Source organism: Sminthopsis crassicaudata, chromosome 1 (genome assembly GCF_048593235.1).
Source record: "Sminthopsis crassicaudata isolate SCR6 chromosome 1, ASM4859323v1, whole genome shotgun sequence".
NCBI lineage: Eukaryota > Metazoa > Chordata > Mammalia > Dasyuromorphia > Dasyuridae > Sminthopsis > Sminthopsis crassicaudata.
In genome coordinates this window covers 191,570,318-191,596,968 of record NC_133617.1, presented here as the reverse complement: position 1 = coordinate 191,596,968, position 26,651 = coordinate 191,570,318, and the positions used below count along the sequence as shown (strand labels likewise).

General features: G+C 36.3%; 1 long non-coding RNA gene across 1 annotated transcript; it reads left to right on the top strand.

Moving 5' to 3' along the window:
- Positions 1–219: 219 nt before the first annotated feature.
- On the top strand, positions 220–24,323 carry LOC141553522 (uncharacterized). Its single transcript, XR_012485495.1, has 3 exons — positions 220–303; positions 15,081–15,200; positions 24,162–24,323. It is a non-coding gene; the product is annotated as an uncharacterized LOC141553522 (long non-coding RNA).
- Positions 24,324–26,651: the final 2,328 nt, after the last annotated feature.

Genomic DNA, 26,651 nt, shown 5'->3' with positions numbered 1-26,651 from the left:
GTGTGCTTATTTTGGTCCTGTTTGGACTCCCTCACAACAGAGCACCCTAAGGAGTATACTTAAGGTCAAGTAAATGGCACACTCTAAATCTGAAGTAAACAGGAAGAGCAAAGAGTTTGATACTTTAAGCAACTCAAAATTGAGGGTTGACTGATGTCTTTTTCTGTCTAATGGATGAAGCATTGCTCATACTATTATTATTTTAAATTCTGTTTGCAGGTCTTTTCTTCCGTCGAGGTTGTCATACCAAATGGAAGACATTACAAAAATCTACTAAGCTTCCCAATGAGGAAAGTACAAGCTGTAAGTAGTATCTGATAATGAACCATGGCTGTCAAAAGGAATCTAAAAACCCACTGGAAACCAATACAAACAAACAGCTTACAGAATGCCTGAAACACTTCCTAACTGGTGTCCTGCCCAGAGGTACAAAGAATGAGTTCCAAGATATAACAATAGAGTGCCCCAATGTAAAGGGCCCAGTAAGTCTAAATCCTGAGTATTAAGATGATTAATGGGATAAAACAGGCTACAATCTGTATAATTTTGTCCAAGAAATTAACTGGGAAATCTGAACAATATAGATTGACTGTCTGCACTAATCAAATTCTTTGCCTCAAACAATATCCAGTATATGATAGGCATATAAATATGTATTGCATGTATGAATGAATGAAATTTACTAGACAGTTGCCTAAAGTTTTTTCACTCTTTGTACATATAGATAAAATAATATAAGAAAATAGAATGTTATTAGACAAGGACTGAACTGGCATGAGGTGCAATCATTTGATTCCTGGGTCATAAAATTACAGATGAAAAGAAATTTAAACATCATCAACTGTTATTTCCCTCTTTTTATAGGTGAAAGAAATTAAGCCAAGAAATGGGAACATCTTGGCCAAGGTCACATAGATAGTGTCAAAACGAATCTGACATCCTAGAATCTTCTGGGGAGTCAGTATTAAAATAAGAGAGAGAAAATACTCCTTAAGTTTTCCCCAAAAAGGAAAGCTCTCTCAGCCAGAAACAGTTCTAATGTCATGATAGAAGGAAGAGAGATAAGGAACAGTATATGCATGAATGAGAGACTCATGAGTTGTTTTTCTTTGTTTTAACATGGGATCTGAATTTCATTCTTAAAACTCTCTAGCAGTTGTACTAAATTGAATTTTAAAAAATTCAATAAGCATTCATTTAATATCTAATTTATTCCAGGCACTGTGTTGATTGTTAGTTATAGAAAGACAAAAGTAAAATAAGCCTTGTCCTGCAAGGAACTTATATATTCAATTGGGGGAAAATAAAATTTTCTCACTCCCATCTAGTAATCCCGTCATTTCATTAAGGCCTAGTTCAACTTCCAATGTTCTTCTGCATCGTCTCCAACTAAGCCCACCTCACAATAATATATCCAGATTTTTATAGTTCTTGCCATTTGAACTATATACCCTATCACTTGTTCATATGTTGTCATGTATTTGTTAACTGTTTTCTCATGTCTTTTCTATGTCTTCTAATTGCATCATAAGGAATTTACAATCCAGGGCCCTGTCTCCTTCTTTAGTATTCCCAGAAGTACCAAGCACAGTCCTGGAAACATCAATAGTACTCAATAAATATGATTGATTTGCTGTTTAGGAGAGTTTGGGATGTGTGGTCCCTTGTTACATCTACATCATACTTCTTCCACATTTTCACTCAGCATATGTACTTTGAGGTCAAGTTACTACATAGGGCACTCCTGTTTATATTAAATTTGCCCTGTTGTTTCTTGGTGGGCTTAAATTATTCTTCATTTAATCCATATAGTCAGTTTCTAGACTATGAATTATATCTAAAGAATGCTACTGACTAAAAGATGTGTGTGTGGGGGGGGGAAGGTTATAAAACGTTTCCTATTTCATTTATAGAAAACTCATTTCCCTTTTGCCAAGGATATTTGAGACCTCCATAAAAGGCATCTTATATGTAAAAAATTTACTCTAAAAATCCTTCTTTCCAAGAGATATGGACATTAGTACTGAGACCCTTAGGTCCCCCAGAATTCCCAAGAGAAACTTACCATTCATTATCTAATTAATGTTGAGAACTCATCAATTATGTGACAAAATACAATTTGTGGAGCATTTTCATTGTAGAAGGAGCATAACAATGATATTCTTTCTAATTATAACAATGATTACATCATAAGAGACACTCTGCAATAACAAAGTTCAAATACTTTTAGATGTTTCAAAGAAAAAGCATTATTTTCCACAATTAGTTTTAGATACATAAATACAAAGAATAAAGATTATTAAATAGGCTTACAATAACTTACAATAGCTATAATTGTCAATTGCTCAACTCATTTTAAGTAGGTTTGAAAAGGGATCCTGTAGCGTGCTGTCGTCTCCAGAAGCTGCCGGATCGCTCTCTGGGAAGAGATCTGCTGTGTCTACTCAAATCTCTCGGACAGATTCTTCTTCCTGTAGTGAACCGTTGTCTCCAGACAGTTGCTGTTAACTCTTGTCCTTAGAAGTGACTTCCCTTCCTGCAGAGAGCCCCGTCAGGGCTGATGTAATGCAGAGTCTTCTTCTTTCTCTGAGAGTCCTCTCTTTTATTCTCCCAGAGAATGGGCGTGGGATAATGCAAGGGCTTCTGGGAAGAACCACCCCAGCCAATGGGCTTGCTCCTTCTATCAAGTCAACCTGAGTTCTCACCTTGTAATTGTCCAGAAAACCTGAATTCTCACCTTGTCACCATCCAGACAACCTCAGTTCTCACCTAGTAATCCCAACATCTCCCCCTTTCTTTTGATTTAGAACATAGGACAGTCATGACCTTGAAACATAAATCCATCAATATGGGAAGTATTGCAGATAATTACATAAATTACATAAGCACATAGTAACATAGTAACATAACACATGCTAGAAGTATATAACATAATCATAATCATAAATTGAAAATTTATAAATGTCCATAAGTCCATTGTCCATTATTCTCATCTTGTGTGAGGAAGTCCAATGATTCCTGCTGGTTTTTAAGTTCTTTAACAGTCTTCTTATTATCCATGCTCTTTCAGTGTCAGATGTTTCTTAGATCTTCTCCTTTATTTTGAGGTCTTTCTCTTTTTCTGTCTCTCTCTGATGGACAAGCCAAATATGACTTGTTGGCACCCATCTGATTCCTTCTCCTGCTGAAGAAATACAAGCAAACCCTCTCTCCCAGGCAGTTAACCTATCTAATTACATTCTATTTACCACTTTCTAAATCTCTTCTCATCATCTGGCAATTACATTGGAATTGTTTGCACTGGACACAGCCCTGTTGGTTTAAAAGGCCTGTATTCTCCCCAAGTGTAATCCATTTTTGCAATCTGATTGCCTTTTGGTTGACTGATTGGGTAATCCCTTTCTGCCATGTGATTGCTTCTCTGCTGGTTGATCAAATCAGAGTCCTGACCTTCTAAAGACTCTTTGGGTATAACATCAGCTGCCATCATGCCGCAAGTCTTTTTTGCCTGGGGCCCTGGACCTGGGCCCCTCATCCCATTTCCCTGAATTATTCTACACTCTGATGCCCAATGGAATCCTCTGTTGCATTTTGGACATGGGGTTTTAGGTCTTCTTTCACCCTGTCTTCTCACTGTATCTCCATACCTACACTGAGCTCTTAGATGTCCAATTTTTCCACATTGAAAACATCGCCGAGTTTCTCTAGAAGTCCCTTGCCAGGAGGGACCCTGTCTTTCCACATTCATCATTGTCCGGGTGTAAAAAGCATTTGTTCCCACTGTAGCACAGCGTCTTATGATCTCCTCTAAAGGAGCATCTTTATCTAATCCCCATATAATTCTTTTGCAAATCTCATTGGCATTTTCCTTAGCCAGATGTCTGGTCATTATTTCTGTAGCTGAATTTTCTCCAATAGTTCTTTTGACAGCAGTTTGCAAACGTCCCACAAAATCTGCAAAAGGTTCATTGGGACCTTGCTGTATTTTAGTGAAAGCCTCTCCACGATCTTTCTGTCCAGGAAGGACACCCCAAGCTTTTATTGCAGCCTTAGCAATTTGCTCATATATTGTCATGGTATAATTAATCTGTTCCGAATTCTCTCCATACCGACCTTCACCAGCCAAGTGCTCAAAAGTGAATTGTGTGTTAACTCCTATTTCCAAATTGCATCTGACTTGAATTTTACATAATTCATGAAATTCCGCAAGCCATAATAAATTTTCTCCAGGTTCCAGACATGTCCTTGCTATGGATTTCCAATCATTCGGGGTTAGGACTTCATAAGACAAACCATCTAGTAACATTTTGACATAAGCTGATGTAGCCCCATAAAGGGTACAACCTTTTTTCAAATCCTTAATTTTATTCAAATCTAAAGGTGCATATCTTCTCCTTTTTTTACCTACAGAGTCAATCTCTTCAATCACAGGATATGCATGTATAAAATCACTTATATCCTGTCCTTCTCTCTTAGCTTTAACCAATGCTTTTTCTAATCTTGTCATAGGCTTAGGCTGCTTCACAGGCAATTCTGTTTGTGTTTCTGCCTCTTCCCCTCTTTCTTCCTCCATCTCTGAAGGTGGGGTTGATGTGGGCCTGTCAATAATCTGTTCTCTAGGCAGGGTTGAAGCTTCTTCAAGAGAATCATACCATAATTCCTCATTTAAATCCTCTTGCTCTAGGGAAAGATCTTGATCTTTCCTTTTTTCCTCACACTTCCTCCTCTGTTCATTTTTAGAACTTTTCCTTCTCCTACAACTTGCTTGATAGTTTAAGGCTAATTGAACTATGTTGTAGATATAAAATACTTCTGCAGAAATTGAACGAGGCCCATTTTTTGCTTGAAATTCTTTCATTTCATATCCCACTAGCTTCCATTTATCTACATCTATCTTTTCTTCCTCTAAGAACCAAGGGGATGTGCATCTTAATGCAGCCAAGAGTTTAGCAATCTGTACCCAGGTTACAAGTAAACTCTGCTCCTCAATTATCTTGATTATACTCTCTATAGTACCACTCCTGAATGGGGGTGGAGCTGAGGTTGCTTCTGGGGCTGGGGTTGAGTCGGCTGAGGTCCAGGGATTGAATATAGCTAACATCTGCCCCATTTCAGCTATAAGAGATTCCTGGTTTAGCCCTTAACAAGTTAAGTTCCTTATTTATCTATTAGCATGCTCACTTAATCTTTAACAAAGTTTCCTCGTTACTCACGGTTCTGGGTCAGAGAGACTGAGATCTAGATCGGAAGCTTTTCCACTGGAATCAGGACTGTGTCTGTCCCTGTTCGGGCGCCAAATTGCGAAGGTCTGGTCTAGCTCCTCTTGTCAGGATAAGCAAAAGTCCTTGCCCCACGTTGGGCGCCAATTGTAGCGTGCTGTCGTCTCCAGAAGCTGCCGGATCGCTCTCTGGGAAGAGATCTGCTGTGTCTACTCAAATCTCTCGGACAGATTCTTCTTCCTGTAGTGAACCGTTGTCTCCAGACAGTTGCTGTTAACTCTTGTCCTTAGAAGTGACTTCCCTTCCTGCAGAGAGCCCCGTCAGGGCTGATGTAATGCAGAGTCTTCTTCTTTCTCTGAGAGTCCTCTCTTTTATTCTCCCAGAGAATGGGCGTGGGATAATGCAAGGGCTTCTGGGAAGAACCACCCCAGCCAATGGGCTTGCTCCTTCTATCAAGTCAACCTGAGTTCTCACCTTGTAATTGTCCAGAAAACCTGAATTCTCACCTTGTCACCATCCAGACAACCTCAGTTCTCACCTAGTAATCCCAACAGGATCCCCCTCTAGCTTTTTTACTGAAATAAATTATTTCTTCTTGTCAACAGAACTTTTTTTCTAATAGCCTGAATCAGAGCAGGTCCCTTGCATGCTAGATGTACTGGTATTGGAAAAGACAAGTCTTTGGTATATTTTCTTTAAGTTTTATTGATCCTTTTTTGTTTTTACAACACAGCCCTTTTCCAATATGACCTTAATATTAAACTTTTTTTGTAACAAAGAAAGTTAAGCAAAACCAACTGACACAATTGTTTGACGGTGTATGTAACATTCTACACCCTTTGTTTCCCACTTTCCTAGAGAGAAGGAATTGACTTTTCCTATCTGTTTTCTTGGACAAGGATTGACCCTTACAGTTAATGAGAGTTTGGCTGCCTTTCAGAAATATAATTTTTAAAGAAAGCATTTTCAAAAAAAAATGGAACTGCATGCATATTTATAGCAATTAGGTTGCTAGACACATAACATATTCTTTCACATGTAGTCTGCAGCTCATAATGATGTTTTTGTGTAATGCTAACATTAAGAGGTTAGGTAGAAATGATGTATTTATTTGGGGTACAAGTTCTAAATCGTACTCCTAAATTGAGCAGAAAGGTTTTCATTTTAGGAGAATTCTAAATGATTAGAAACACTCTTAATTTATAATATTTTGATTTTCAGTTTCAATAATCAAATTATCAAAGAAAGCTCTGAATGACTTGGTGAAGAAAATATTGAACTTGGAATTAATAAGCCCTGAGTTCAGATTCTGATATTTGCCAGATGTGTGATCCTGGGCAAAATCCCATCCTCACTGAGACAGGGGAATCCCAGACTTTTTTTTTTTTTTACACCAGGTAAAAACCCAGAAAAAGGGTTGGTAGAAGGAATTCCCTATTCTGACTAAATCACCAAACCTTTACATACTTGCTTAGGATTTAAGAGGTATTCAGAAATGGTTTTTGTTTGTTTGTTTGTTTGTTTTTTTGGTTTTGGTTTTTTTTTTTTTTTTTTTACTTTAGAATTGTATTTGGTGGTACACAATTTAGTCCTATTCAGAGGCCTTTTCTAATTATGACTCTGTACATCAAAAACATTAAGTCAACTAACTATGAGTTCAATTCTGAATTCAAACTGAAGTGAAAAAACAAAACAAAATACACACACACACACACACTCACACACACACAACAAAAAACAACCCACCATGATTAGCTCACTGAAAATCAAACCTCCCCAAACTCATCTTATCTGTCTCAAATCCACTGACACATACTTAGTCAGATAACAAATACCTTCTTCTTTAAGAGAGAACTCTAAATTGGATTTATAGCTTACAATCCAAGTAAACACCAAAGACTGCCAAATCTGCTTTTAAAAATCCCAGGGATTTCATAAGTTTTCATCATATACACCATTTACCACTACCACTACTACTACCCTTCCCCCTACTCATTCCCCCCCCAAAAAAAATAAAGGGAGAGAGGTCTACTCTGAGAAAGTATTACACAGGTAAAAGGTACTAGACTTTCAGGAGAACTTTTGAGGAGACTTTTTGAGATGATGATTTAAAAAAATTAATAGTTACCAAGCCATAAGCAATACCTGGGATAAATTCAGCACATTGTTAAAAATTAAGAGAATCTCAAGAGAGAAGTTAGAAGGGGAAAAAGGGCTTGAAGGAGAAAATGGTTTTTTAAAAAAGATGAATTTGAAGATGGCTTTGGTTGGGCTAAAGACAAAAGAATGAAAGGATTTTGCCGATTACATGATGATGAGGATTGGGACATCAGTGTGTAAACTGGGGCTGTGAACAGAAGGTTAGTATAGGAAGGAAGCAGAGACAACTCAGACAGATGGCCTCAATTTAAAAAGAGAGACAAATGATACATTTACAAGTTCTCTGAGTAGAAGAATAGCTATGGTATTAATTTTTAATAAATGTAGATGACATAGTAAATTATAAATGACATAATTTTGCTGAAAATTTAAACATCCTTCATATAAAAAGACTTGAAGTTAGAATATTGGTTTTTTCCTGATCTGATATTTAGGATTTTGGAATTATACACTATTTTCCTAGCACCTTATTCCTGCAAAACATCTGAGAAACTTCCTAAGAGATGCAGCAATCCCCAAAGTGTCCTAAGCCCACTTTGAATGACCCTTTCATGTCATCAGTGAAAGTCAGTTTACTCAGACTGCTATTACTATAGTTTCCAGTTAGATCCCAGTACCCAACACAAATATGTATATATATATATATATATATATATATATATATATATATATATATATATATATATATATATATATATCTTATTCCTAGGGCTCAAGATCACTCCCTTGAAGAGAAGTGATAAGAAAAATTTGACATTTTATGTTTTCAAGGTAGCAGAGAGTTAACTGTCCTTGGAGTCAAGAAAACCTGTGTTAAAGCATATACTGACTGTGTGACCCTGGACAAGTCCTTTAATCTCTCTCAGTTCAATCCCAAGCAACTTTCTAAAACCATAAATTGAAGATCAATTCTTGGTCTTTTCTGTTAATAGCAAAGTTAAACACTTTCAAGAAGGGTCCTCTCTCCTATTCACAATTTTTCTATAGTTTAATATGAATCAGTACTAATGTCTAAGATGACAAAAAAGTAGTACTGAAATAAGTACCTCCCCACCCTCCACATTAAAAAAGTTTTCTGGGTTCTGTAAGGCAGCCTTAGTATGTATTTTCAGAGGAGACAGGAGGCTCTATCTAAATAAGATTTTGAAGTGTTTCTATAACCTTCTCTAATCCCCAGTGACCCTGAAAGCAAAGTTAAAGTCGATGGCTGGAATGCCAAATCTAGATATGAAGTTATTTCCTCTCTTTTTTCCCCCCCTCTCTCTTCTCTCTTCTCCTCTCTCCCTTCCCTCCTTCTCCTCTTCTCCTCTTTCCTCTGCCATTTTCTCTCTCTCTTTTCCTCTCTCTCCTTTCCCTCTCCCCTTTCTCTTACATTCCTTTTAAAGCAAGACTCCTTCAGTTCCAGATATCTGTGTCATGTATCCCTATGGTGACACACTACATTGCCTCACATCCTGTTACCTTAATTTATCTGCCAAATCCTACTGTCTGATCATAGAATAGCATCATCATTGAAATGTCAAGGATTACCAAAAGTACCTTGGACTTCCTAGTCCCTGGAAGCAGGATGCTGAAGATGCTGAGTATCTGAGGAAAGAAATTGTTTATGGGTTGGTGAGGATTGGGATAGCAGAAATACAAGCTAGTTTATTTCATTGACTTTGGAAGGTTGAGCTGTGCGCCTCACAAAAACATCTAACAAATCAATGTCTCTGTCTGGGTTTCCAGTCCTCTTCTTCTGCAGACCCTGTCACCACTTCATACTGCTGCTTTATGCCTTAGAAGGCTTACTTGAAATATTAGAATATTTTCTCTTACACCCACCTCTGAGTCCCTGATTTAATCCTACTTTAAAAGTGTAGTTGGCTGCAGAGTTTCAGGGAAGTGCATTTGACAGCTTACATTTGCATACAAAGTACATATTTACAGTTGGAGAGAAATTTGGGCCAGAGCTTTAAAAAATGATCTATGGGGCAAGCAGGAAAAGTGTGTTATTGTGGGCTAGAAGTTCTGAGTGGTAGTATTGGTCCGTCTACTAACTTGCTTTGTGCCCTTAAAAAAAGTCAAAAGCAGAGGATTTAGGTTTGCATTGTGGCTCTGCCATTTACTATGTGACCTTTAGGATATAAACTCACTGCATATGGGGATTATCTCATTCTTTGTACCTATATATCCAATTCAGCCAAAGTGCACATAGTAGGTACTTAATAAATATCTGTTGATTGATTGACTAATCTTAGACATGAAACTTTGGCTCTCTGAGTGGTCTCATCTATAAAATAAGGAGATTGGATTAGTGGCTTCTATGTCCCAATTCTAAATTTACAATCCCATGATTTTAATTTTCTTGTTCTCAATTTCCTTATCTATAAAATTGGGTGAAGGGAGAGTAGATAACTTCCTGATAATTCCTTCTAGAATTATGGTTCTATACAACCATATCTGCATTCCCAAATACCTATGCTGTCAGGCTTCTCTGGTAGCTAAACCCAAGAAATGTTGCTTATATCTTTCTGTTTTCTCATTCCTGTGGTTGTTTGAAAAACAGCTGGACCGCAGTCTTTCTCCATCATCCCTTTTATATCCTCAAGTTTTTCCTCCCCCAACCAGATAGATTCCAGACGTCTTTCAGAGCTATAAGAACCTAAGGTAGGTGAAGTAACACAGCTGCATTTCTTGATTGGAACCCAGGAGTTTTTCTGTGATTATGTCAAAAAACTAACATAGTATTAAAGAGAATCCCCTTACCCCCCCCAAAAACAACCAAAAAACATTTTGAACAATTGAACACATACAAAGTAAAGGACCCGCCCACCATGTTTAATACATCTCAAATGAGTCACTGCCACAACCACTGTGAGAAATCTGTGTAGGTGGGTTTTGTTTTGTTTTCCTTTCTATTGCTGTGATGTTGTCTCTATCTAATAATTGTCATTGTGTGCTAATAAGCTTAGGGAAGCAAGCCTTCACAAATACAGCCCAGTGGTCCTTCTCTATTGGCTAGGCAAAGAAACAAAGCCTAGATACCAAAGGCAACTATTTGGGAACAAACGTATATTTAGTAGCATGGTATAAAGAAAAGAACATTCTGGGAATCAGCAGTCCTGGCTCTAATACTTGCTGTGTAATACTGGGCACTTCAATTAACTTCTCTAAGCCTTTGATTTTTCACTTTTAAAATGGAGATAACTAATTGAGGATGGCCTCTGGTTTTATTCCTATATAACAAGAATTTTGTTATCTCTGTATCAACACTCAACCATCTTTTTATATTACACAATGCTGAAGAAATTTATAAAAGTTTAGGAAATTCTATAATAATACAAGCAAAAAAGCATTAATAAAATATCAAAAATTACTAACCTGTATGCCTATTTTCTCATCTCTATAAAATTTTCATAGAATAAGCACAAAGGTGCTAGATAGAAGTAGAAAATGGAACAGGAATACAAATGGTATTCAGGAACCAATCACATCTTTATAGTCACAAGATTGACTGAAAGATGCAAGACCCCTCTGTGCTTATTGCTTATAAATATTTTTTAAAAGAATTTGCATTTGGGGGGCAGCTAGGTGGCTCAGTGGATAGAGCACTGGCCTTGAATTCAGGAGGACCCGAGTTCAAATCTGGTCTCAGACACTTAACACTTCCTAGCTGTGTGACCCTGGGCAAGTCACTTCACCCCAGCCTCAGAAAACAAACAAACAAACAAAAAAAAAAAAAAAAGAATTTGCATTTGGAAAGATATTTGATTTGCAAAGAAAAAAAGTTAATTTCAAGATTACATTCTAATGAAGTGTTTTCTATGTAATATGTTGTGCTTATGTAGGACTCTTTAAAAGATATAGCAATTAAGATAACATTGACCCTCTAAAGTGAAATATAAAACAGAAAGAATTATGCTTGAGTTAAACATCACCATGGAGATTATTCAGCACAAATTCAAATGGAAGAGTTCTTATAGTTCAAGGACTTTAACCTAAGATCCTTGAACTTTAAAAAATATTTTAATAACTATTTCAGATTTATGCTTTTATGATCATTAAGATTTTATGTTTTTTATTTGTTTTAAGAATTATTCTGAGAAGAGGTCCATAGGCTTCATCAGACTTCCAAAGGGATTGATGAAATAAAAAGTGGTTAAGAACCTCTGCTATAGGTGGTTAGATCTTTCATATGCTCCTTTTGACAACTGATACTAAGGTAATTACAAAAAGCTTTGGAATATTGCAAGTCTTCCTAAGTGATATCTATAACCATTCAAAAGAGTTTGGTGAAACTATCCCCCTAGGAAAAACCAGTTGGATAAATAATGCTTATTGTCTAAATTATAGATATGCAATCACATAGACAACTAATAGTTTATTGATGCAAGCATACTGAACAGATTCTGCAGAAAGATAAATGAACTGAATACAGAATAAAATAGAAGAGTAGAATTAATAGTTTTTATAATGACCTATATGATCCAGAGTGCACAAAGGGGCTCCAGTTCTAAGATTATATAGACCAGGGCTGCTTAAATTTTTTCCACTTGTGACATCTTTTAACCTGAACAATTTTTATATGATCCTAGATGTATAAATATATAAAATAGGTATGCAAATTAAACATTTATTGATAATACATCATAATTTCATAATCCTCACATACTGTTAAGATCTTGATCCCACATGTTATAACCCACAGAAAGTTTTGGTTTTTTAATTGATTTTATTTTTAAAAAGAGAATAAGGAAAAACAGAAAAGGAATACAAAATAAAAGAGAAATTGGCATGTGCCCAGCAGAGCATCAGGGAGGGCTCAAAGTATGTAACAACAAAAGAAAGTTTTGATATAGACCATACAGATATAGACTGGACCCATGAAGAAGAGTCAGGTTCTTCCTATACTTGTGGATCATTTATGTCCCAATCACAGAGTCTTAGGGAAAATCTCTTAAAAGCTTAGGTTTGGCTAATGTCTTCAATCTTCTGGAAAGGGATTGATGAGATCCTTTCTGGAAAAGTATTTGATATGCAAAGTAAATAAAATCTAGTATAGCTATTTATTTCCTCCCTCCCCTCCTCCCAAATTGTTTAAAACACAAAAGATTCATAAGTTTACATCGACAAATACTTAAAATATGAAGCAATAATTCATTATTCCTGTTGTATACTCTTATGAGATTGATACTTGAGAATTTAAAATGCTTTGTAAAACAAGCATTTCACTAGAAGCCTTCACTTCTGTTCATGTAACTCAATCAAGGCCCATTATCTTTTGGCAAGTCTGGACACGGTTTGAGTTTATGCTCCTAGAGGTGACCATCTCTTTCAAGAAGTTGTTGTGGAAAAGGAAAACAACCCATTTATACAAAAATATTTACAGCAGCTCTTTTTATAGTGGGAAATTGAGGGGATGCCTATCAATTGGGAAATGTCTATGAAGAAAATTTCTAGAAGGATGCTTACAGAAAAACCCAGAAATACTTGTATGAACTGATATGCAGAACCAGGAGAGCATTGTACATAGTAACAGCAATATTGTACAATGATCAGCTAAAAATGACTTAGGTCTTCTTAGGAATACAATGGACTAAAATAATGCTGAAGGACTTAAGTTGAAAAATGCTTTCCATTTCCAGAGAAAAACTTGATAGAGTCTGAATACAAATGGAAGGACACTTTTGTTAAGCTTTATTTTTCTTGGGTTTTGATTTCTTCCTTGCTTGCTTGCTTGCTTTTTTTTTTGCCTGTTTTCTTTCACAACATGACTAATATTAAAATGTCTTGCATGATTTTACACATATAACCTGTATCATATTGCTTGCTTTCTCTAGGAGGGAGAAGAGAGGAAAGGAGGGAGAAAATTTGGAACTTAATTTTTTAAAAATGTAAAAATATTTTTACATGTAATTGGAAAAAAATTAAATATTAAAAAAAACCTTGTTATGTAGATTACCTTTCCACTGAACTAGAACCTGACTCTCAGTTCAGAACCTCCTGATCTTCTGAACTTACTATAACTAAGGTTATAGAAATGCACATTTTTAGTCATCTATGCTAAGAGAAAGAACACAAAGAATAAAAGGCAGCCAGGTATTGAGTATAAAATTAAATTAGTCTCCACATTAAGGAGATTTCAAATGATAAGTTTCTCCTAGGGGTGCCATGATGTTCCTGGAGTTTAAAACCAAGCAGAAGGGCTAATGGAAAATTATCCTTCCCCTGAAATGGGCCTTTGCTTTAAGGGGAATCTTAGCATCATTTAAAGCAGTATAAACTTTTGCATATATGTAACAAAGGTAAAGGGACACTAGTTTCTTCTGGTAGCCTTATGATCTAGTAACTTCTAATGGGATATAAGCCTTTTGTTGAAAGGCATCTGCGAAGAGAGATCTTTGTGTGGAGCTTAGGTCCTGTGATGAAGGATCTGTGCCAAAGAAGATTGGCCACTACTTAAAATGAAATGTGATTTTAAAAGAGTGACTTTACTCTCTCATATTCTCTCTTCCAATCTGCTGAGAGTTCAGGGAGTCTTGAGCTCTTTCAGACTTCTAACCAGCAAGGACGGATGAGCTCTTTTTCTCTTCCCTACTAGTAGTTATGGTACCTTTGAGCATAGGGCAGCAAGGACATGTGCTTGCCTGAATTTGGACATCAAGTCCCTAACTTTCTTGGGGATAAAGTTACTACTGGTAAAACAAATGGTAAGACTATTTTACAGTAGCTAGGTGTATATAGAGCACTGGGCTTAGATTTAGGAAAATTCATTTTCCTGAACTCAAATCTGGTCTCAGACACTTAATAGCTGTGTAACCCTGGGCAAGTCATTTATCCCTATTTGTCTCAGTTTCCTCTTTTGTAATATGAGCTGTAGAAGTAAATGACAAACCACTCCAGGATCTTGACAAGAAAAACCCAAATGAGGCCCCAAAGAGTTGGTCAGAATTTAACAACAAAGACAATCTCAGCTACATTCTGTGGTGTTAGTGGAGAGGAACTATAACCAGAGAAGAGGAACAAGGGAGCGGGAGTGGAGCTGTGTTGGCAATGCAAAGTTATGAGTCACTCCTCTCTTTATCCAACCCCCAGCACTGCTCCAATTCTGACTAGGATGTCCCTGGGTACCAGAAGCTAGACTGTGACTGCATATGTTGTTAAGGTCCCCAAGAGCACCCTTAAGTATAACATCATGCTTTCAACAGAGCTGACAAAATCAATTTCACCAGCTGGCTCCACGCCAAGATGAAATGGGACCTGAGCAACAAGAAACTTTATCTGGAAGAAGGGTTGATGAAGGGGTCTCATGCTGGCAGGGAGTCTGATCAGAAGTTTTGGAATGAGTCAATACTAAATATGACCTCATCCTCATGGTATTTAAAGCTGATAATGAGCCCTGGCTATTCAAAATCATTGGCAAAACATTCAGGAGGTTCAAGGGTTTAGAAAAAGTGCTGTGACTCAAAAGACCTCCTCTGAGGTGGACCCAAGTTGATAGAGAATTGGATCTAAAATCTGAAAGACCCATAGTTTCCTCTACTGTAAATGGGGGGACGGTCATATTAGTATTTACCTCCCAAGATTGTTGAATCAAATCAGATAAGATTTGTAAAGTGTTTAAGATGGTGCCTGCTATATAGTAGATACTTCATAAAAACATATTTTTTCCTTCCTTCCATATATATATATATATATATATATTTTTTTTTAAACCAGGGGCACAGATGAGGCCTTTGAAACCTACTCTGGACACAAGTGGTACAACTTAACCCATTTGACTCAGAAGGAATGTTTACATTGGAGGAGACAGAAGGAACATGGGAAAGAAGGAACAAGGTACTGAATCAGCATCATGTAGTAGTGACAGCTGAAGGACCAGGATGAGGACCACAGGATAAAAGGGGAAAAGGGGAAAGAGAAGGGAAAACCAATGGGCTAAGATTATGACTTAGAGGATGTCCAAGATGAGTGCAGATGATAGAAATAGCAATGGGAAGAGGAGAAGAGGGCTTATAAAGTGTAGAAGAAAACAGCCTCTCCAATGGGAAGGGGGTAGAACAAATAAGTTGAAGAAGGAGGAGAAGAAAGGAAGGAAGGAGGGAGGGAAGGAAGGAAGAAGGAGGGAAGGAAGGAAGGAAGGAAGGAAGGAAGGAAGGAAGGAAGGAAGGAAGGAAGAAAGAAAGGAAGGAAGGAGGGAGGGAGGGAGGGAGGGAGGGAGAGAGGGAAAGAAGGAGGGAGGGAGAGAAGAAAGAAAGAAAGGAGGGAGGGAGAGAGGGATGGAGGGAGGGAAGGAAGGAAGGATTAGGGAGAAAGAGAAGGTGAGAGAGAGGGAGGACCTAATATGAGAGGATAACTCCACAAGCATAGATGAATTAGGATCAGTAAGAAGAATGAGGAGGAAGAAAAAGGAAGAATAGAAAACTCCTATCTCACAAGAGATGCCTAGATTTTGAACATCATCAACCCTGAGCAAAAATATAATCGATAACTTGATGCATTTCTCCCTTCAGGAGTGGGTCCCCCAAATTTTGTCCTTATTAAGGCCTAGAAGAAAGAGGCACCCAAAGGTAGATGGGACTGGAGATTTCAACTACCATATTCCATCCTACCCTTTTTCCCTTCCAACCTGATATAGAATAATGGATGTTTCTATTTTTAAAAGCAAAGAGTAAGCCTCTGGTAGACTTATGACTGGAAATTCCTCAATCCCTTATAGTTCCATTTGGTTTTCTAACAGTCATTGCTCAGAAAGACCCTTAGGGATCCAGACCTCTACTCTCCAGGCCTCTAATCACCTCTAACTATAAAAGACAGACAGGAAGAATTTGTATTCAAGGAAGTTCTAAATTGCCAGCAATAGTAGGACCATCTGTGGTAATTAGTAAATTGGGAGTACAATAAATTCAACAAATACTCTGAAGGATTTGCCTACCACCTCAATACTCCTACTCCAGTTACTTTTCAACTTTAACATATGAATAAATTCTGCTTCTTAAGGCCAGGGAGGGTCCATAGTCAGTATCATGATATAAAGATTGTAGTGTTACAACATGTGTGTGTGTGTGTTTGTGTGTGTAATTCAAAAAATATAGATGGGCTCAAAAAGTAAAAGAGCTGCCTTCTGTCTATATAGATCCTAGCGAGAAAACGATTTCCTGCACACTGGCCATAGCAAGCTCCCCTTGCATGTTATTTCTCCTTGTTGCTGATTTCTCCCTGAACTAAATTTCAGCATACTTCCTTAGTAATGAGTCTTAGACCTTCCTTATTCATAACTGTATTCCAACTTCCTCCTGGTTCTATCTACATGGAACTCCAAGTTTCATGACCCTATTCTCATCTTGGATTCTCTGTTTTAGTCTCCCAACTAGAGCACTGTCACTTCATCCCCATCATATGCATAGAAACACCAATAGAGGCAAATGCTGTGAGCATCCTATTGCTGCCTGGCTTCAAAATTTTGTTAAATGATTATCAGATAACTTGGCAGTCCCATTATATTGCTATGAAATCTGCTCTGGGCAAACTTCACCTAAGGAATCATGGATGATTATAGTTTTGCAAAGGCAAAGGAGATACAAACAATAGGAGTTCATAGGGAATAAAGACCACTGTCATTTTATCTAAGCACCTCCCAACACCCATTCATTTCTTTCTTTATGAGATGTGAATGAATGAGTGGATAAAAAGCATATATAGCAAGAGCTTGTTACTTGCAAAGAACCAGTGATACAAAATGAAAAACAAGACAGTCATGGCTCCCAGGAAACTGAAACTCTAAAAGAAAAGGATTATATATATATATATATATATATATATATATATATATATATATATATATATATATATATGGAAGGTATCATTGACAAGTCAGATGAAAAAGCCCTATGGGTCTGCTGAGGACCACAGAACAAGAATTAATCCTCTCTCTCCTCAGAAAACCCTCAGGATTCAATTAAAAATTAGTTAAGATACTAATTTTATCAAGGTAGTATAAAATAAACCTCATAAAGCATAAACATTTCTAAATATATTAATAAAACCTTGTAAGAAGAATTAATAAGAGACACCCCATTTAAAACAACTACAGGCAACATAAAATACCTGGTAGTATATCTCCCAAGACAAACTCAAGAACTACATGAATATGATTATAAAATATTTTTTAAGCAAATCAAGTTAAATTCAAATAATTGGAAAATAGTAATTATTTGTGGATGGGCTTAGCCAATATTATAAAATAACAACTCTACTTAAACTGATCTACTTATTTGAAGCCATCTATATTAAATTGCCAAAAAATTATTTCTTGAGTTAGAAAAATAATAATAAAACTCATTTGGAAAAACAAAAGGTCAAGAACATCAAAGAAATTAATGAGAAAAATGTGAAAGAAGGAAGATTAGCTGTAGCTTGTCTTAAACTATACTATATAGCAATATTTATCATTGGGTATCAACTAAGAAATAGAAAGGTAGATCAGAACAGAGTCTACATATAATACACAGTAGCAAATAATTTTAGTTACATTGTTGTTAGGATTCTTACAAGGTGTTAAGTCACTGGAATGGATATAATTATCTAATTTAGCATGGTACTTAACAATTCTCTAGTTCAGAGTTCACACCTTTCACACCCTTTAAGAGAGCATACTTTTAAGGAGCTCCCACAAGCCCAGGGAGTACCCACAAGCCCACTCTGATTCTCAAACTCTAGGAGATCCAGAGTCAACATTTCATTCCCACTTAGACCTTCATGCTAGCTGGAGGCTTTGGATTCAGAGGGAGCTAGAGACTGAAGCTGGCTGGAGACATTCTGACAAGAGCTCATCGGGGAATCAAGGAGAGAGATAGGCCTCTACTAAAGCCAACTGGGCCCCAGGAAAAGATTCAGGATTTTGAAGGACACAATAGAGGATCTGGACTTTAACTCCTGGATGCATTTTGGGATTATTGAACTGAAAGGAAGGCTGCCTCCAGAAGCTCCCCAAAAATCCTGCCCCCAAGAGAAAGATTTTAATTTAGAGAACAGAAGAACATTACACCTTGTGTTTGATAAATGTAAAGATTTAAGCTTGTAGGATAAAAATTCAGCATTTTGTTAAAATTGTTGGAAAAACTAGAAAACTGTCTGGCAGAAATTGGGCATAGACCACTATCTTATACCATTTAACAAAATAAGGTCAAAATGTGTGCAAAACAGACATAAAAGAAGATAAGTAAAAAAGTAAAACATGAAATATTGCTTATCAAATTATGTTTAGGAGAACAAATTGTGAATAAACAAATGATAGAAAGCATTATGAAATATAAAATGGATGGTTTTGATTATGTTAAATTTAAAAGATTCTATAGAAATAAAATCAATGTAGTCAAAATCAGAAAGAAAACAAAAAATTAGGGGAGTTTCTCAGATAGAGGTTTCGTATCTCAAATATGTAGAGAACTTCGTCAAAATTATAAGAATATAACTCATTATCCAATTGATAGTCAAAAAATATGAATAGGCAGTTTTTCAATGAAGAAATCAAAGCTATTTATAGTCAGTTATATTAAAAATAATCTAAATCATTATTAATTAGAGAAATGCACATTAAAACAGTTTTGTGATATTATCTCATATTTATCATATTAGCTAAAATTATAGAAGAGGAAAATGAGAAATGGTGGAGAGGATATGGAAAAACTGGGACACTAATACACTTTTGGTGGAATTATGAACAGATCTATCACTATTTTAGACAGCAATCTGGAATTATGCCCAAAGAGCTGTAAAGCTGTGTATAGCCTTTGACTCTTGGTTCTGTTTCCCAAGGTGATCAAGGGGAAAGGAAAAGAATTTATATATTCTAAAATACTTCTAGAAGCTCTCTTTGTGGTGGCAAAGAACTAGAAATTGAAGGGACATCCACAAATTGGGGAATGGATAAATAATTTGTGTTAAACGATTATGATGGAATACTACTATGCTATAAGAAACGAATAGGTTAATTTTAAAAAAACATAGAAAGACTTGCATGAAATGATCAAGAGTAGATAAGCAGAACAAGAGAACATTGTATATAGAAACAGCAATATTGTTTGAAGAATAACTGTGAATTGGTTGAGTTATTCTGAGTATAATATATATACAAATCATCTATAAATGACTTACAAAGGAAGATGCCAGAGAAAACTGTTAATTAGAAGTATACATACTATGATTGTGTGTGTGTGTGTGTGTGTGTGTGTGTGTGTGTAAAATGGCTTTCTCTAGTGTGGAGGAAGATAGGGAGGGAGACAATTTGGAACTTAAAATGTAACTAAAATACATTTAATTACATTTTTTCTTATGTGCTATAAAATATTTCCTATGATCAGAAGCATATCTCTATTATAATCAACAAATTGACAATGCCAAGGACTTTTTCCAAAAGGCGTTAAGTTGTTGAGGCTGCTGGAGAGACAAAAGATTCTAGGACTTATAGAGAAAGTCACCAAGTCACATCTCTATCGAGCATGAATTCTGGATAACTATAGGATCCAACCTGAATAAGAGGCAGATTGTTCTAGGAGCACCCTTTTGCCCAAGTCTCTTGGGCTCAGTGTCTTGGGATGTCTATCCAGATCTGAGAAGACGTGGAAGTTGAAACGATGATGGTTTGAGTTCCCTGGCACATGCCCTGTCTCTTTTTCATTGTGCCTTGATGCATCAGCTAGGCTGGATAGACCACCCCATGGGTCACTCTTGGTCAGCAGTTAGTAGTGAAGATAGTGGACCTATTCTCCACAGGACCTATTTCCTTTAGACAATAGCTTTGGAGACCAAGTTATAAAATAGGAAAAATAGATTTGTGTTGGGTTATCTTTTTTTGATAAAGGAGAGGAGTGTAGTATAGTCACTTCTTGTACTAATGGGCTCAAAGTCCTAGGCTATTTCCATCCAAGGTAAAGAAAAGATGGTTGTTCAAGTAGTTATGGTTTCATTTGGCTGGTATATGCTGCCTCTTTTCTCTTCATTATGATAGGATAAAAACAATTCTTTACTCCATAACCTATATTTTTAAGGGGATGTAACATGTAATTAACTAGATATAAATACAATAGATATGTAATAAAAGACATTTTCACTATGGAAGGCACCAACAATTGAGGGACAAGGACAGGCTTCCTACAGAAGTGGGGAGTTGAGTCTAGAAATAAGTCTGGTGATCTAGGAGGGAGAGGTAAAGGGGACAAAGGAACAAGGCATTTCAAGTTTTCTTCATCAGGGTCTGAAAGGAAGCAACATGATCTTTTAATTAGTGAGATTGTACCCTTTATATGGCTATTTCTTTGTTCTGGTCATAAATGTAGGAAGATCAGCAGAATACTTAAAAATCAATGATGGGTAAAGATGGATTATTGTTTCTTTTATTGATTTCTCCATTTTATTCTCATCTGTTCTCAAGTAGTTGTAATATTGTGTTATTTTGCCTTAAACAAAAGTCTGTGACTCAAGCCTCATAAAAAAAACCAAAACAAAATAAAACAAATAAACTTGTTCTGCGAGATTTTCCTAAACCCTTACAGATTAGCTTTTCCTGACAGCAAATGTAGACCAATAGGATTTCACAATAGGTTCCCATACTCCAGGGAATGTAGTCAAAAAGATGTCTGTTTCATGAAGCCCTGCCTTAGAATTGAGCATATATGAAAATCTTCTTTACCCCATCAAAGATTAAAGGGAAAGGAATATGCATTTATTAAGCACCTACTCTGTGCCAGGTACTCTGCTAAGTGCTTTATAAATATTAATTCTTTAATTCTCACAACTATCCTAGAAAAAAGTGCTGATACTCTCCCCATTTTACAGATAAGGAAACTAAAGCAGCTTAGTGCAAAATTACTCAGCTGTCTGAGGCTAGATTTGAACTGATCTTCCTAACTTTGCACTCAGTCTTTTAGCTACCTAAATTACCTTATTTTATGCTTCTGCATCTCTATCACCTAATTTAATATTTTGCACTTGTTTTCACCCTAGGGAAAACTTTTAAAATTTTAATTTCATTTAATTGAAGAAGGAGCAGATTATTCAGTTGCAGGGGTAATGTTCTTTGGAATCTATGAGCCTTTCAAAGGATCATACTTCAAATGTACAAATAGACTAAGTAATAACATTTTGTATAACCTCAATAAAATACAGCAACCAGATATGTACAGATGAGTACTAGTCATAATGATGACACACTCCCCTTTGTGGGTTGTTCAGAGAAGACTAGTACCTCTGGTGTGAGGACTGCTGAGCTCTTGTCAGGTCTGCTTATCTACCTTTGGGATTTACTTATCACCCAACTCTTACCAGTGGCTTCAAATACCTGTAGCATGACTGGCACTCACATCTCAGTAAAGTCATCATGGCTAACTCAGATGGAGGTATTTAAAGGTTTCAAACTCATTGATGAGTCAGAGAGATGTCTATTCCCAGAATGTAAAGACTTCCCCCTGAAAAATATTAATGAAAGCCAAAGCAAGCATTGTGGGGTACTTAGAGCTTGATCAGACATTGAAGCAAAGTCATTCCCTACTTCTTGGGCCAGTGCTGGTCTTCTTGGCTTTGGTCATACCACTGGACTTAGATGATTCTGAAAAAGAGAATGAGGCTGGAAACTGCTCAACTTTGCCTCACTTAAATCTAGGTCATGCATAAGTATAACATCATTCCATGATACCATTGGTCTTCAAAAACAAAGGACAAACAACTTTGGATTTTATGTAACTCAAGTCCCTTGATCTTATCTGAATACTGTTATTGTTCAGTCATTTCCGTTGCATTCAACTCTATTTAATATTCATTAACAATATTGAATTATAAGATACCTGACAACTCATACTTATCATTAATTTTCAATAGTCAGTAAGGCTCCAGAGGTTCTCAAACTACAGCCCATGGGCCAGATGCGGCCCACTGAGGACGTTTATGTGCCCTGCTGGGTTATGGCAAATGGGCTGAGGGCAGAGACAGAGTGTGAGCTTTTGTTTTTACTGTAGTCCGGCTCTCCAACAGTCTGAGGGACAGTGAACTGGCTCCTATTTTAAAAGTCTGAGGACCACTGCAGCAATAGCTAATAAACATATTTAAAGTGCTTACTAAGCTCCTACCCTCAAGGAACTTACAATCTAGTTGTAAGACAATACAAAAAAGTAAGATGAAAAAGAAAACTCCACAGTATCACCATTGCAAGTCGGGGGGTGGGGGGGTGGGAAATTAAAGCTTTTCATTTACAAAACATATGCATGAGTAATTTTTTAACATTGATTCTTCCAAAACCTTATATTCCAAATTTTCCCCTTTTCCCTCCAACCCCCTCCCCTAAATGGCAGGGAGTCCAATACATGTTAAATATATCATCCAGATTCTTGAAGGAAAAGTTAAATTAGTTATAGAAAGAAAAGATTAATAAAATTATGCTAATGAGGAACTCAATTTACTCTTCTCAGACCAAGATAAAGCTAACCATAAAATAAGCAAGAAAGAAGAGATGAAAAGAATTTTGGAAAAGTTAAATATGATAAACTCCTAGAGCCCAGCTTTTTAAATATGAATTGCAACCTCATATGGCATCCATAACTGAGTGTGGGGTCATAAAAATTATAATTATATTATCAGTAAATGTTTGATTTGTATACCTCTTATATATACCTATATACTTGGGGGTCACATAAAAATTTTTCAGGCAAAAATGGGTCATGAGTGGAAAAAAATTTAAGAAGCTCTACTCTAGAGAATATTGAATGGGAATAGAAAAGAATGTATCTATTCTCAGCTATATACGCACCTTCACAAAAATTGACCATATATAAGGGCATAAAAACCTTACAAACAAATGCAGAAAATAGGTAATATTAAGAGCATCTTTTTGGGATCATAATGTCATAATGTCAATAAGGGGCCATTGAAGTATATATTAAAAACTAATTGGAAAATAAATATTCGAATCCTAAAAAGTGAGTGGGTCAAAAAACAAATTCCAAAAATAATCAATAATTTAATTAAAGATAATGACAATAAAAACTATATTAAAATGTGTGGAATATAACCAAAGAAAATTTTATGGGAAAATTTATCTCTCTAAATTCTTATATCAATAAAGGGAAGAAAGAAAAAAGCAACAAATTAGGCATGCTACTGAAAACTTGAGAAAATATCAAAATAAAAACCCTAGTTTAAAATCTTTGGAAAAATCCCATGATTCTTAGCTACAATGACAAACCAGACAACAATGTCTCTTCTTTAATATAATTCCTACTGACAAAATTATATCAGATTCTGATATTGAATCATTTGACTGTGCCAATGACTTTGATGTCAACAACTTTTTTTTATGGATCTTCAATATATACAGCTGGAGTTGCTGTTTATCCTTTGTTCTCAAAAAGGACCATGACATCAGGGAGGATGTCATAATATGCAAGTGAATTTGATTTAAGTGAAAGAAGTCTGTGCAAAGTCACCTGCCTCACTTTACCTGCTAGAGCCATCTGGGTCCAGTGGCCAGATATAGATCAAGATTACTGGAGATGGCCCTGGAAGAAATAGGAAAAAAACTTGGTCTTTTTAAGTGAAAGTCTTCAACAGACCTGAATTTGACTGAGGCTGCACTCACTCAATGATTAAGGCTAGATAGCAATTGGAGGCAAAAGAATCTCCTCTATTACCTAGTAAAAAAAAAAAATTAAATTAATTAATTAACCTGCAAGGTAAAGACCCTCAGAGTTCCCAGCTAAAACAGAAAGAACTGCTGTTTATCTCAGGAGCACTTGAACTCTATCTTCACAGGTGTTGCTGTCCAGGATAGTGGCTAAGGAGAATTGACTGAAACTGGAAACATCATTATTTCCAAAGTTCTTGGGTTCCCGGTCTTGAGTTTTCTTCATTAAGATATGAGGAAAGATGGTGATCAACACTAGGGTGTTAGTCTGATGTGCCTTGAACCTGCTTCCCCGTCTCTCTGCCTCATGGCGCCTTGCACTTCGGGTAAGTTGGTTTGCCTTCCCTGTGTATGGCAGTCAGTTGGCAGTTGGTGAAGATAATTGGACTCCTTTCAACAGGAGTTGCCTACCTAAATTATGGCTGTGATTGTTGGACTAGAAGAAGGATTGGTGGTCTAAACGCTCCTCTATTTGACTATTGGCAGCAGTTGGCCATCAGTTGTTGCTTATGATGATGAGGAAAGTTGATTCCTTCAACACAATTATTTCTTCCCTCAGTACAGCTTCAGGCATTAGGCTGGAAGCAGGACCAGTAGTCTGGAAGAAGATACCATTACCAGGCCTATTGGGCCTATATGACTATGCCATTGAAACTGGGGAAAAAAGGGAATACAAGAACGTCAGTTACACCAATGAATCAGACTGCAAGTAATAGATAGAACTTGAAGTGTTATCTATTCTAACTCTTACTTAAAACATGCATTTCCAACATGAATATTCAAGGAATTCTCTGTTCATTTCAGTAAGTATTCTCTGAAGTTGGTCCATAATGTCACTTTAATTTTACTGAAATAAAAAAATTGAGTAAATTGCTTTGTGTGCTTTGACAGGCACTTGGAAGATACCACTAAAACTGGCAGCTGGTGGAGAGGGGGAGAACGAGAGATTGAATGGTTACATTGGCAAGAATTATTATACATTTTTCAAGCTCCAGTCAAAGACATTTTACATTCTTCCTTCCAGATCAGTGCAGGTGTGCCTCTTCATAGCCAACTTAAAAAGATCAAGGCCAAGACTATATGGTATCTTTCATTCTGGTCTGCTCCTTGAACTATTTGACCCAATTGGTAATCTAATTAAATGTCTATGGACCTTGATTTTGAGATAGATTTTGGTATCAGAGGTGGCTATCTAGGCAGCCTAGTGGGTTAAATAAAGGCCTAGTGCCTTTAGACATCTATTAAATATGTGACTGTGGGCAAGTCATTTAATCTCTATCAATTTCTTCATCTGTAAAATGGGAATACCAACCCCATTGTGAGAATGAAATGAGATAACACAAGTAAAGTGTTTTGCAAGACTTAAAACACTATAATAAAGGCTGGGTACCATTATTATTACATCAATTATTGCAAGGTACTTTATGGTAAATGACAATATTCAAGTTGTCAGAAAACAAAAAATTTAGTCCACCTGCCCTTTAGAATATGACATCTTAACTTTGAACATGGAAATCTCATATTTCATTCAAATACCATTTGAACCTCAGAAAACAGGAAGCTAGTTTATACTTACTATACAAATACTGACTGGCACCAGGGACAGCAACAGATAAACATTATCTGGAATTAAAAATAGATTTGAAAAATAGCACATGCAAAGTTTAAGGAAATAATTTTAATTATTATTACCAGTAGCAACAGTCAATATCTGTTCTACTGACTTAGGAATTACTTTTTTTCAGTTTATTCCCAATGCCCTTTGATTAACCTGTGGAAGGCTGAGTTTGAACTTCTTACCTGATATAGACAGCCTAACGGGAAAGAAATGCAGTAGCATGTTTTTGTAGAAGAATTACTTTCAGCTGTAAACTGGACAGTTTTAGAGAGAACTGTGGGTAGCTGGAAAAGTAGAGGTAGGGGACAGGTCTCAGTCATTTTTTTCAGTTGTCTTTTATTCTTATCCCTAATCTTTTTAAAGAGGGGCATCTAAGTGGCACCGTGGATAGAGCACCAGCCATGAAGTCAGGAGGACCTGAGTTCAAATCTTATCTCAGACACTTAATACTTCCCAGCTGTGTGATCCGAGCAAGTCACTTAACCCAAATTGCCTCAGCAAAAAAATAAATAAATAAATAAAAATTTTTAAATGGAAGATCTATAAATTTATAGAGATTTGTTAATAATACTTTAATTTCCAATGAGAAGATAAGTAGATGTTTCTCTCTAGAAAGAACAAAAAGAATCACTTTTATTTGTGCAGTAAGAGAGATTCCTCTAGCTTTCACAATACTGTACTTTAATGATTCCCCTCCATGTTTGTCAACTTCATAAATGATAATATCTTCTAAAGTTCTGTCCTACATGCTCCTTTCATATGCATACATATATGCATATATGTATTGTATTTATATATATTTATGTATGTATATGTATATTCACACACACATGTTTATACTATCTTCCTTAGCTATTTAATCTACATCTATGGCCTTATTTATCAGCTCTCTGCTGTTGATATCTCCAATTTCTCTGGAAACTAAATTCGGAACATCTTCTACCTTGCCATAACTCTTCATTATAAAGCCTGATTCTAATTCTGGAATTTTCACATTGGA